A 12,569-nucleotide genomic window follows, 5' to 3' on the forward strand; every position below is an offset into this window, starting at 1 on the left:
AGAAAAAACAGGTTCGTAAAGTTGAAAGTGACCGGTTTTAATTTGGATGGAAATTCGGAACCGGTTTTTTTATAAAACCGGTCTTCAAAGTACACTTTCGAAACCTGTTTTGTTAAAAAACCGGTTTCATACCTATCAGGGGCGGAGCCAGAAATCTATGTCATTGGGGTCACAAATGTACCGAGAAATTCAATTTAAAAACTATAATTAACTACAAACATAAAAAATTCAAGTTATCTTCGAACACAAATGTTCACTACGATAGTTCTTTCAATGTAAATGATCCATAGTTGCTTCACCCGTAACACTAGCAAGTGCTTCTTTTTTACGATGCCAAAAAAATATGATCGTTCATAAATTCATCATTCATTTGATTAAGCAAATTTTATTTGACAAGCTTCATTGTCAAAAACAGCTCTCAACTAATTTAGTTGCAACCGAAAAGCAAGCTTTAATAACTAGTTTCAACCATCAATCCATGGTGAACATTCAAAATTACAAGTGTGAACTTTAATTTACAAGTTGTTGATTACCTTAAGTGAATTTTTAAATTTACATTTATAAATAATTCATCAATGTTGATTAAACAATCATTCAAAAACACCCTACCCCTAAAAAACGTAAATTTAAATATATGAGATTTTAAGATTTGGCATTGCATGCTATCTTGGGATAAAATAAATGAGTATTTTAAATGTCAACAACTTTTACTGTCAAACAAAATAAATAAATTAGTTACTTCATCATTTTGCTACTTTTCATTTATTATAGTCCAGATTATTGTTAATCAGATTCATTATGTAGATAGATTACAACTGGGCTATAAGGACACCAACTATTGGACTGCTAAAGTTTTAATGGGGTCACTAATAAAAGTCCAACCATCAAACAAGTGTAAGGGCTACTTAACTAGTGTACTTATGGGCTATTTAGTGGGGTCACGGACCCCCATTAAGCACAACATGGCTCCGCCCCTGATACCTATGAAACCTCTTTTTTTTTGTTAACCGGTTCCCAATTTATTTGGATTGTTGAAAAAAATATTCAGAGGGAAACTAAAAACCATTTTCTCTTTGAGGCGGGAGACAAAAAGCCCTAGATAACTTCTTTCTTACTTCCATTGTTCACTTTATCATCACCGCCACTCACTTCATCACCGCCACTCATTTCAGCGCCGGCCACTCAATTACGATTTTGAACATACGATTGTCGTTGTCGTCTTCTGTATCGGCCTTTCCAACAAATTCGGGTTATTAACTTCCGTCAGGTAACTTGGGTGCGTTTTGTTTGATGTGCTCGATTTCATTGTTAATTGTTAATTGCAATTGGTCGATTATGGTACTCGATTAGTTTGTTTGCGATGTGTTTCAATTTTTAGTAGTTTTTTTTTTTGTTGGTTTCCAATGGTTAATGTGGTTTTGTTTTAGGTTATTTTGGGTTGAATTAGGTAGTACTGGCTTAATTCATGGTGGTCTATGTATAAATGTTTACATAATAATAGTTTTTGCATATTACAGTAATAGGTTTTAGATCTCTGATTTTGTAAGCTGTTAAGATATTTAATGCTACCAGACTAACCAAGAATACCCAAAGGAGCTTTTGGCCTAACTTTCTGAATAGGATGGCTTTGAGTTCTGATGAGGTTGTGTTTAGCATGAATATAACATCATGAATGCATTACTATATACATGGTTGTAAAACTCGGCCAACTCGGCCGAGTAATCGGCGATTACTCAGTTGGAAGAACAAAACGAGTAATCGGTGTCTAACTCGTCCAATTACTCGGTCAACGCCGGTCAACGCCGGTCAACGGTGGTCAAACGGTGGTCAACGGTATCGGAAAATCAGTGAAAAGATGAAGGAAAACAGGAGACGATTTGATGTGTTTGTTTGTTTAGAAAGAACGAATTGAAGGAACATACCTGTAATGTCTCGATTTCCATTCATGAAGACTCTTAAACAAATAATTTAGGGTTTGGTGAATGAGCTAAGGTTGAAGAAGAAGAAGGGAAGATGTAGCATTAGGTGAAGAATGATGCGGCTGATTGATTAGGGTTTCTAAAATAACACTCATTTTATTATTTTTTAATTTACATTTAAACCCCCTAAAGTTTAACTGTTATAGATTTTAACACCTTAAGTTTAGTTTTTCTTTCTTCTTCATTATCAAATAGATACAAATCTAACCCCTCCAATTAAAACAAATATTTATATGTAACTAAACTTTACATATTTAACATATATATTTATAAAATTTTATATATTTAACATATATATTTATAAAATGTTTGTTTATAGCTAATAATATATTGAAAATATTTAGTTATATTAGAAAAGTCAACAAAAGTCAACATCCGAGTACTCCTCCGAGTTCTCCCCGAGTAGCCGATTACTCCTCAAAAACCTCCGGCCGAGTACTCCCCGAGTCGCGAGTTTTACAACCTTGACTATATATGTGTAAAGATCATCTTATAGTTACGTTTAGTGCATATTGTATGTTGCACTAAATTTGTGTTGTTGTTGCTTTGATGTAGTATCAACAACAAAGAAGCGATTGGGAGTGTGGGTACTTCAAGAAGTATGATATTCTTCACTTGCTTTTTGTTGTATCTTGCTTTATGGTGTGTTTATTCTATATTTAGTGATTACGCGCAACTTTGTTTCGTGTAGGCTTATGGTAAGTGTTGTGCTGCAATTTATATTCGTCGCCTTATAACATTTGTTGTTATGACCTCCAGTAAGTTTTTCAGCTCTTGATTTCGTGTTCTTGGTGTTAATCGATTGTGTAGTGATGAACAAAAGGTGTGATGGTGTTTTGTTTGTTTACGGTTACAGGATATGTGATGATGATGAACAAAGGTGCAGCAGGTGCAGCTGATTAGTGATTATCTGCTTGTCCAAAGCATTGACCAACTATGTTTTATAGTACCGGTCTTGATTAAACATGTAACTTTTGTAAGTTCCATCATTTGGTTTGAATAACACTAATTGAATTTAGACAATCAAAGCTAAAGCTAACATGTAACATCACCACGTGTTTGAAATGCTCAAGTCCTTGGATTTTTTCTACTGCAGGTAAAACCTTTGAAGGAACTTGCATTTAACTATGATAATATAATAGCAAGCTTGACATCTCAACAGTTTCAAGTTATCCTTGATGTTTTGACAAATCTACTCCTGTCCAGGCCTCCAAAGTAAGATTCTTTATCATCACTTCTCATTGTCATTATCATATGATATGTGTCTATACACCAAATCTATCTACAGACAAACTATAATTTTGCAGTAGCTAATCTATATGTTATTTATAATATTTGCAGCAGCTAATCTATACACCAAAGCTAAAACTAGAGGCATGGCAAAATGGAGTTAACGAATTGAGTTTAATGATATAGGTTAGCCTACTAGATGAAAATTACAGTCAGTTGTATTTAGTGCTACTCATATTAATGTATGAATAAAACGGATAAAATTATGAATATATAGCAGGTTTATTCTTATTTTGTGAATGTATTGTGTTTTTTTTAATAATAACAATCGAGAGGTTTTTTTATAATAATAACAATCCAGATCTGGTTTTTAATAATTATTCTTTTTTTTTTTAAAAAAAAAGACAATCGAGAGAGGTTTTTTATAAAAAAACAGATTTGCAAAGTGACAGTCGAGAGAGGTTTTTTTAAAAAAACCGGTTTGCAAAGCGTAGTTTCGGAACCGGTTTCAAAACCGGTCTCAACTTTTTAAACCCCTACCCTTAGAAACCGGTTTTAAAACCGGTTTCGAAAGTCTATAAAACCGGTTTGGATTCCTTGTTTTTGTAGTAGTGTTATTATGTTGATGTAATTACTATTAGTAAACCTTAGTCCATTTATGCATTCACCAATGCTTCACAATTAAAGCTTGGCTTCAAAGTTCTAAAATATTTATAAAGTATTTGATTAACAAAAGTATGAACACACACAAGCATAAGGTATATAACAAAACACTACATATATTTTTTAGGGCAAATGGCCCGAAAGGGTAACCTATGTTGTTAAATTTGACAATCAAGGTAACCCCCAATTTCAGTAAGCCCAAAAAGGACTCAATTTTAATTTTTGCTCGCAAAAAGGACTGCGTGTTCAAATTTTTTAAAATTGAGGTAATATCAGACGAATTTTTTTAAAAAAAATCGCGAATTACTTCAAATTGAGACTTGGAACAGATTCTTAATGCTCCGAATTTCATTTTTTGTGAATCAATTAGATCTAAAACATCACGAAAAAGGTTGAATCGACTTTTTCATCTCGACTTGTTCAAACGACTTGTTCATCTCGATTCATTGCTTTTCGTGATGTTTTGGATCTAGTTGCTTCACAAAAAATGAAATTCGGAGCATTAGGAATCTGTTCCAAGTTTCAATTTGAAGTAATTCGCGTTTTTTTTAAAAAAAATTCGTCTGATATTACCTCAATTTTAAAAAATTTAAACACGCAGTCCTTTTTGTGAGCAAAAATTAAAATTGAGTCCTTTTTGGACTTACTGAAATTGGGGGTTACCTTGATTGTCAAATTTGACAACATAGGTTACCCTTTCGGGCCATTTGCCCTATTTTTTATGATAATCAAAAGGCGTTACAGATAAAAAAGATGAAGACACACCGATAGTGATAGATATGCGGGCTATCTCTAAACAAGAAACAAGACAGCGCTTTTTATAATATCAATTTTTTTTAAAGGCAATAATTTTATAAATAATAAAATAGGACTAGCAAGAAGCTACTAATTACAACGCAATATGATTTTTATAATATCAATTGCAATTGTGATTTAGATAGTCTTCTAAACATCCAAATGCAAACATTATTTATTCTTCCATTCATTAAACTCCATTCTCACTTCACCCTGTGAACAACAAAATGCGATTATAGATCAGTACAAAATGATATATATAGTCATATTGTTCAAAAATTGGTGATAAATGATAATAATTGTAATGAATGATAATATTACCATTCATAACTCGGTTTCATGAATTATAACATCATCAAGATTATTATTATTGATCACCGAATTTTGAATCATTTAAAAAAAAAAATTACTTGTAAAAATATAGATTATGAGAATATTTTAATGCAGATTTATGAATCAAAAAAAAAATCAATAGGGAAAAAAAAAAACATGAAACACGTAGTTTTGAAAATATGAAACTTTCGCACTTTTTATGGTTTTGTATACGTTTTATTTTCTTTTTTTTCCCCTTTAATTTAACTTATTTCATTAGAAAGGTTTGAACACTTGACACTTTCATTTAAAAATATTAAGTATAAGTAGACATTAAAACGTACTTGCTGCAATCGATGCCCGGGCTAATACTGTAGGGAATGCTAACACCACATTTTCAAAAAGGTCTTGTTTTCCCTAAGGCCAAACTTTTGGAGATTTCACCAAGTCCCATGGGATTCTAACCATGGCCCTTCTTCCAATTGTGCTTGCCCTAGGTCACAAGAGTCAAACAAGTGCATGAGGGAGTAGTGTCGTTGACTTGGATCACGATGTCAACCGTGGATGACACACCTTCTTTTGTAATCCGAGTTCCACCCATTCCACCATTTTGAGGTTCTTAAAGTTTGACATTTCATCATTTGGCCAATCCAACAGTTTGTTAATAACGAAATGGATGATGGGGAAATTAGAGTTTGGTTGTGTTTATAGAAGTAATTTTGGGAATAAGTTGAATGTGTGATGGTAAATTTTTGAAGATTTAGTTTAAGCTTGAATTTGATTGTTGATATTTGAGGTTGTTGAAAAGATTGAAGCTTGTGAAGGTTTGATTGATATTTGTTAAAATGGAATGAACACAATATATTGAAAGTCAAATTTGGTCAAAGTTTTGAAAGTCAATTGTGAAGTTGAGACTATGAAGTATTTTGAAGATTGGTCAAGGAATTATGAATTGTTAAAGTTTGTTTGAGGCCAAGATTGTGGAAGATAAAATTGAGGTTTATTTGAAAATTTGGTTGAAGCCTTGAAGATTAACAAAGTCAACGGGGTAATTGTTTAAAGCTGTTAAGTGTTTTTGAGATTGTGCTTGAAGATTTGAATTGTGAAAAGACCATGCTTGAAGTTGCAAGTTGTATTAGCCAAAGTAGGTCAATATTTGTGAAGATGTGGTTAAGTTTAGGCTTGCGTGAGAAAAAGCTAGATCCAAGTGTGGGGGATTTGATATTTCCCGAATTATACATTATTATCCACGCAAAATCCATCTCCATCTGTTGTGTTTAATGATAATTCGTGGTATTAAGTCGGTCCGAAGCAAAAAATAGTCTAAGAATCCAAATTTATACAAAGGAATCAAAACTTGAGCCTAAGATATGAACAAAGTGAATTTTTGGAGTGAAAATAAAGTTCCAGGGTCAAGAGCTGCGCTCCTAAGGTCAAAGTGGCGCTCCTTTGTGCTAAAAATGAAGAAATCAAAGTCAATAGTGCATTAGTTATAAGGAGCGGCTCTCCTGGAATCAAGAGCGAGGCTCCTGTGTTTTTCATGCTTTAAGGAGTGACACTCCTTAAGGCTGGAGCGACGCTTTTTTGCTGAATCAACACTTTCTTGTTTTGTGCCACTATAAAAGGAAAGGGATAAGAGGACCCAAGAGAGCTGCGATTGGGGTCCAAAATGAGCCCTAGAAGGGTCCATTCCATGATTCCATTAGGATCAAATCCTAATTGACGATGATCCATGAAGACTAAAGGAAATAGAAGCTAGATTTCCATCATCCTTTTCAATTTTTTTTAGTTCAATGTCATTTGGGTGTTGTTCTTCCTTATCTTAGTTGTAATGTTTAATACTCTAGTTTTAATTGATTTTCATCTTGTTTATCTTTTGATGTTAGCTTAGATTAGTTTGTGTAAACTCGATTATGAAACTCAATGCTTGGATTTTCCCTAATTAATAATTAATGAACTTGATGTTTGAATGAGTGTTGATTATTGTGTTTGGTTGAAGATCTATTATCATAGTTGTTCTAAACTTTATTTTGATTACATAGTTTGTTAAACTATCTTAGTGATTTGATTAGTGAAGCAATCTGTGCTTCAACATCTATTGGTGATCTATACAATTGATATTGGAGATTTCAAGTGTCTTTAATTTAATGGGTTTCAAAAGGGTTTTTAGTCAACATGAAAGTGTTAGTCATTTTAAGGATTTTTAGTCAACATGAAAGTGCTACTCATTTCAAGTGATTGTTGTGATTAAGAATTGTAAGTGATTTCAATTCCAGACTTAGTCTCAATGATTTACTCAACATAGTTTTAAACTTTTGAAGTGATTCTATGTGAGTTAATGAAATTTAATTGTTTAGGGTTTTATGAAGATTGACGAATTGAAATGAGATCATATGTTTTGGACATTGATATTTAAATACGTGTAAATAGAAATCCATGTCAAAGAGTGAATTAATCTAGTGGACACGTTTTTTCTTTTTTGTTAATCTCTTTTAATTTAATATTTAATATTTAGTTTAATTTAAAACTCTTTCAAAACCCCCTTCTCTTAGGATAATTATTTGTGTTTTGGAATCTCAATTTAACTGCTCTCTTACACAATTAAGACTAGTTGTCTATTTGTGTGATAATTGTTTAGTAGTATTTTCTTATTTCAATTTAAAAGTAGTGTATAAATCACACATTAACAGCCACACCAAAATATGCATCGCGTTTGGGACATCTTGTCACGCCTGGCAACATCCATGAGACTTGTGATCGAACAGCTTTCTCACGTTCTAACACACAACCTCACGAATGGCTGACATTATGTCATGTTTGGTGAAATTGTAGAAAAGATCATCTGTTTCTGTTGGTTATTAATGCCCAAGACACAACTTATGTCGATACTACTAATGATGTTTGAACCTAAAGGGTCACACACAATAAGCAAATAAAATATGATTCGTATATTACAACCTTATTATTCATGTTGTGAGATTGTTATTTAATAGAAATAATAATACTACAATTGTATGAGAATGCATACAAATATATAAACATGTATGTGTGTAAGTAACAAGTATATTACTTACTTGTTTCCATCTTATTAACTAAGTAAATACAATAGTTTTGTAAAATTGTTTGTATATTATTAACTAGCTGGTAGGTCATGCATGGATATACTTTACATTACATTATGTAAGAATACAAGTAAAGTAAAATGATGAAAGAATGTCTTTCATGATGACTTGTTGCCTTTCATGATTAAAGTGAAATGATTATGCATTGCTTTTCATAATGACTTGTTTGTGTGTTTATTTAAATGTATGAGAACATACGTACAATATCATAAGAGTTAGAAAACACACATTTGCAAGTATTATCAAAAGAGTTACTTACAATATATTCTAAGTTTTCTTTCAAGTTTGGAAGAGTTACTAATAGAACGATATAGTTTTAAAATAAGAAATAAGAAAGGTTGTTTCTTATACTTGTTTTCAAGGGTTGTGAAGGACTAGCATCCGGTTGATATTGGATTTTGCTTTCGTGTGGATTACCGATAGAGGGAGGCTAATTTGGTTCCTAAATTCTTAGCATCCATAACTTCTCAAGTTCAAATTCTTCAAAGATTGTAGTCTTTAAACTCACTTTTTATTATTTAGTTTTCTTAACAACATGCAATTGGATCCTTGGTGGGGAGTTTTTGAAAGGTTTAAAAATTGTTGTACATGCTTCCGCTGCTATATAGTTTTATGAAAAATCATACAAACCCCCACAGTGGTATCAAGAGCCGCTTTTGCATGTGTTAAGAAACTTATGTTATATACAATAAGAACTTTTTCTTTTTATTAGAAATGAATAACTTTTTTTTCTAAAAAAGGAAAAGTTGTAGATTTCTAAAATGCAACTTAGTTATTTTAATTGCTACAACCATTCCTTTTACATGCATGTATGGTTGTAGAAGTTGCTATATATATACTAGTTGATATATTAAGTTGCATGGTGCATAGAAAGCCTTTAGACCATTTTGTGATGTTTGGTTGTGTTGAAATTCGATTGGGTTGTAAATTATTCTTTCATTTATAATGGTTTGTAATAATTTTATTTTTCATGTTTTGTTTAATTTTGAGATGTAAAAGTATTAGTGTAGACTTGTATATTTTATCTATAAAAATGTAACAAGACATGAAGAAAATTCAAGATGGAGTTCTAAGCAATTTTGGAGCCATTTGCAACACCAAATGTTGACTAGGCAAGTGGGAGCTTCAAGACATCACAATGGAGCATGGATATTTGTTATGTCCTTAGATTGACCCGGTCCCTTCGTTTGGCTCACGAAAACCGATTAGGAAAAGGCTTAACTATGCACCTATTAATTGTTGTGTTTATGTTTGTATGTTGCATGTTTGAATATAGGATATTTGCATGCTAGAAAATAATTTTTTTTTAACAAATCAAACACAAATAAGAGTTTGGTAAAATTATATATAATTTTGAAAATGGTTTTTCGTAAAAGTATAAAATGAGTTTTAATAAAAATGAGTTTTTACATAAAGCTCAAAGTTAACATTAAAATTATGAATTTTAATAAATTATGAATTTAATAAATTTAAACCAAACTCTTGTATAAAGTTTTAAATAAAATGAGTTTTATTAGAAACTAAAATTGGTCTTAAGTTAGCGCGCTCAATGTATACATATTAATATAGGATATTAGTTTAAAATTGAACACGCCGTGAGTGACTAAAATAGAGATTCTATAAACTCAAGACCAACATATAAAATATGATTTTATCTAAAGTATAAGTATAATATATTGTTAAATGCATGCAACAATCATTATACGAAATGTTTTGTCAAATTGAAATAATACAAAACACAAAATCCCTTTTAAAATGTAAGTTTATGCCATCCTTTTTAAGACACTCGCTTGTCCTTTGTATGTCAATGTGGAGAGAGCATCAGCCAACTGTAGCGACCCCTACAAATCGTCATTGACGGCGTCGACTACTTAGGTCCCGTTACGTAGTCGTAGGTCTTTAAAAATAACGTTTGACCAAAAGTATGTCGCATTCATTTCAAAAGTTAAGATTTGTTTCAAAGTTTACAAGAATTATTCATCCAAAGTTACGTTACAAAGTTATAAGTACAAGTGAATACTATGCGACACAGTTTAAAGAAAGTCAAAAGACGCTCCATGTAGTGCATATATACTCGACATCCAATGCAAATATCAAATAATGAGCGGAAGCATGTTTCACATATCGTTCAAAGACCTGAGAAAAACATAGAAATCTGTCAACGAAAACGTTGGTGAAATCATAGGTTTAAGTAAGTAATTGAGTAAGTAATTGAGTAAGTAAAGTAAGCCGAACCACAAGATTTGCAAAGTTGAAATAATAGTAATACACTCTAAAAGTTAATATTCAAGAGCACCCAATTATCAAGGCTTAACGTTCCGTCCGTTGATACCCCATTAATAGTGCTAGAACAACACTATTTCTCGAAAATATATTTCATCCGTAGACTGTAGCGAACCGTCCAAGATGAGGGTTTGTCAAACCCATATGGCCATACAACATCAGTTCACGCCTACACTTACACCCTGCAAGTGTAACTAATGATAATCGAATTGAGGCTTTCGTTCTAAACTCGTATGTAGAATGTTTGTTTTCCTGTACTTGTGTTCACTTAGTTAAGAAGAAACGTTTATGTTTTCCAATCCCAAATATAAGTTCAAAAGAGTAAAAGTGGGACTATGATCTCACCTTGAGTGCAAGAGTAATAAAGTACTTCAACAAGTAAACGCGTGCAAAGAACAAGCTAGTCTTGACCTAAACAAATAGGGTTGTATCAATAACGGTAAACACGATCGGTCAAAGATGTTCAATTAGTCCTATGGCTCGTTACGACTCGATTACATAGCATGTGAATCAAATTGTCAAGTTTCATGCAAGATACAAGTAAAGAATCATGTCAGAAAGATTGCATAATCATTTGGTTAAGTTTGACAAAAAGTCAAACTTTGGTCGGTCAAAGTCAACGAAAAAGTCAACACGTTCGGGTCGGGTCCCGAACTATTTTTCTGAGGTTTTTATTCATGTATAAGCATGTTAGAACAAGTCTCATGTGAATCGGAGGTGCGTAGCATAGCAAACATTTTCCAAAAATGGACAAAGTTGGACAGCCTACTTTGGCGCGCCGCGCGGGTATATGGCGCGCCGCGCCATTACCTGTGCAGAGAAATCTGGCAGTTTTTAAGTTTTATGCACGAACCTAACTTCAAACAATCACCATTTATGACCCGCAAACAACCAAAACATGTATCTTATATCATCGGAAAGGTATTTTGACAAGGAACACAACTAACTACTTTTCATCAAGCGAAAACATCATTTACAATAACCGATTTCTCGCCAAGTGGTCATTCAAGGTCCATTTTCAAAATTTCAAGTTCTTGAAATGCATTACATGATTCGAGAATCCAATCCACACATATGATATGCCGTTTCGAAGGTAAATACTCATGCAATACAACTAAACACTTACTAACAACATTTCATGGCATCCAAAGTATCAAAAGTTCATTTCAAGTTCATCAAACCCTAATCAAAATTCACAAAAATCACAAATCATGTATTTGAAGTTTTCTTAATCAACCTACGCATCATAACGAAGCTAGTGATATTAGTAACACAATTAAAACATGAACTTTAACAATTTAACAACATTTAATCTTTCAAAATCAAAGATTAAGCAAACCCATTTTCAAGTGTTCAAACTAGTTACTCAAATCAACAAATCCAACAAACAAAACATATATTCATGTTATACACGAGCCATAGACACTAATTAACACTTTTATAATTCAAAAACATCAAGAACACAAAATCTAGTGATTTTAGAAAGTTACCCAAATGAGATGAAATTGGTATCAAGTCGAAGAGGATGAAGGGAGGATTCCAAATATGTAATTTGTTTTGTGAAACACTTGCTAGATCATGAATGGATGATGAATTCTTTGTTTGGAGAATTTAGAGAAAAAGTGAAAGTATGAGAAGAAAATGAAAATGAAAATGAAAATAATGAATGGAGGAGGTAGTGTTTGACTCCTTTGACCTAGTCAAATCTTTGACACTTTGGCAAGTTTAGTCCCTCAAGTTTGTAATCGGGTGCGGGAATTAACCGAACGAATATTTTTAAATTACACGAGAGAACGAGAGATGTTATAATCCAAATGACGAAAATATTTTAAGAATGTAAGCTAATGGAGGATACGAATCGAGATACTGAGGATATTATTAAAATAAAAAGATGGGCGTTAAAATAATTTAACGGAAAAATGCGGGATGTTACATTACCCACACCTTAAAAGAAATTTCGTCCCGAAATTTAGTTGGAAGCAATAGTCGTTGTTTCTTACTCGAGACCTAGTGTTGTCAATACTATGAATAAGTGAAGATACATCCTTGGGCATTCCCACAAATTTTGACAGTCGAGATCTCAGTTTGTATTAAGACTTGATTTTACGATCCACAATTTCAACCAGTTTCCCTTGAAGGGGAGTTTGCCATCAATAGTAAGTTTATCTAGGAGAGTAGCACATTC

The 12,569-nt window shown here is 32.4% G+C and overlaps 1 long non-coding RNA gene across 2 annotated transcripts; it reads left to right on the plus strand.

Annotated features, from left to right (window-relative positions):
* The first annotated feature begins 1,038 nt into the window (after nt 1-1,038).
* On the plus strand, nt 1,039-3,503 carry LOC139845120 (uncharacterized). 2 transcript variants are annotated; one of them, XR_011758210.1, is made up of 6 exons: nt 1,039-1,276; nt 2,535-2,578; nt 2,671-2,737; nt 2,836-2,955; nt 3,076-3,194; nt 3,321-3,503. It is a non-coding gene; the product is annotated as an uncharacterized lncRNA (long non-coding RNA). The 2 variants fall into 2 exon arrangements; XR_011758209.1 differs by having other exon boundaries at nt 1,039-1,267.
* The last annotated feature ends 9,066 nt before the right edge of the window (nt 3,504-12,569 follow it).

The sequence above is a fragment of the Rutidosis leptorrhynchoides genome, chromosome 4, assembly GCF_046630445.1.
Source record: "Rutidosis leptorrhynchoides isolate AG116_Rl617_1_P2 chromosome 4, CSIRO_AGI_Rlap_v1, whole genome shotgun sequence".
Classification (NCBI taxonomy): domain Eukaryota; kingdom Viridiplantae; phylum Streptophyta; class Magnoliopsida; order Asterales; family Asteraceae; genus Rutidosis; species Rutidosis leptorrhynchoides.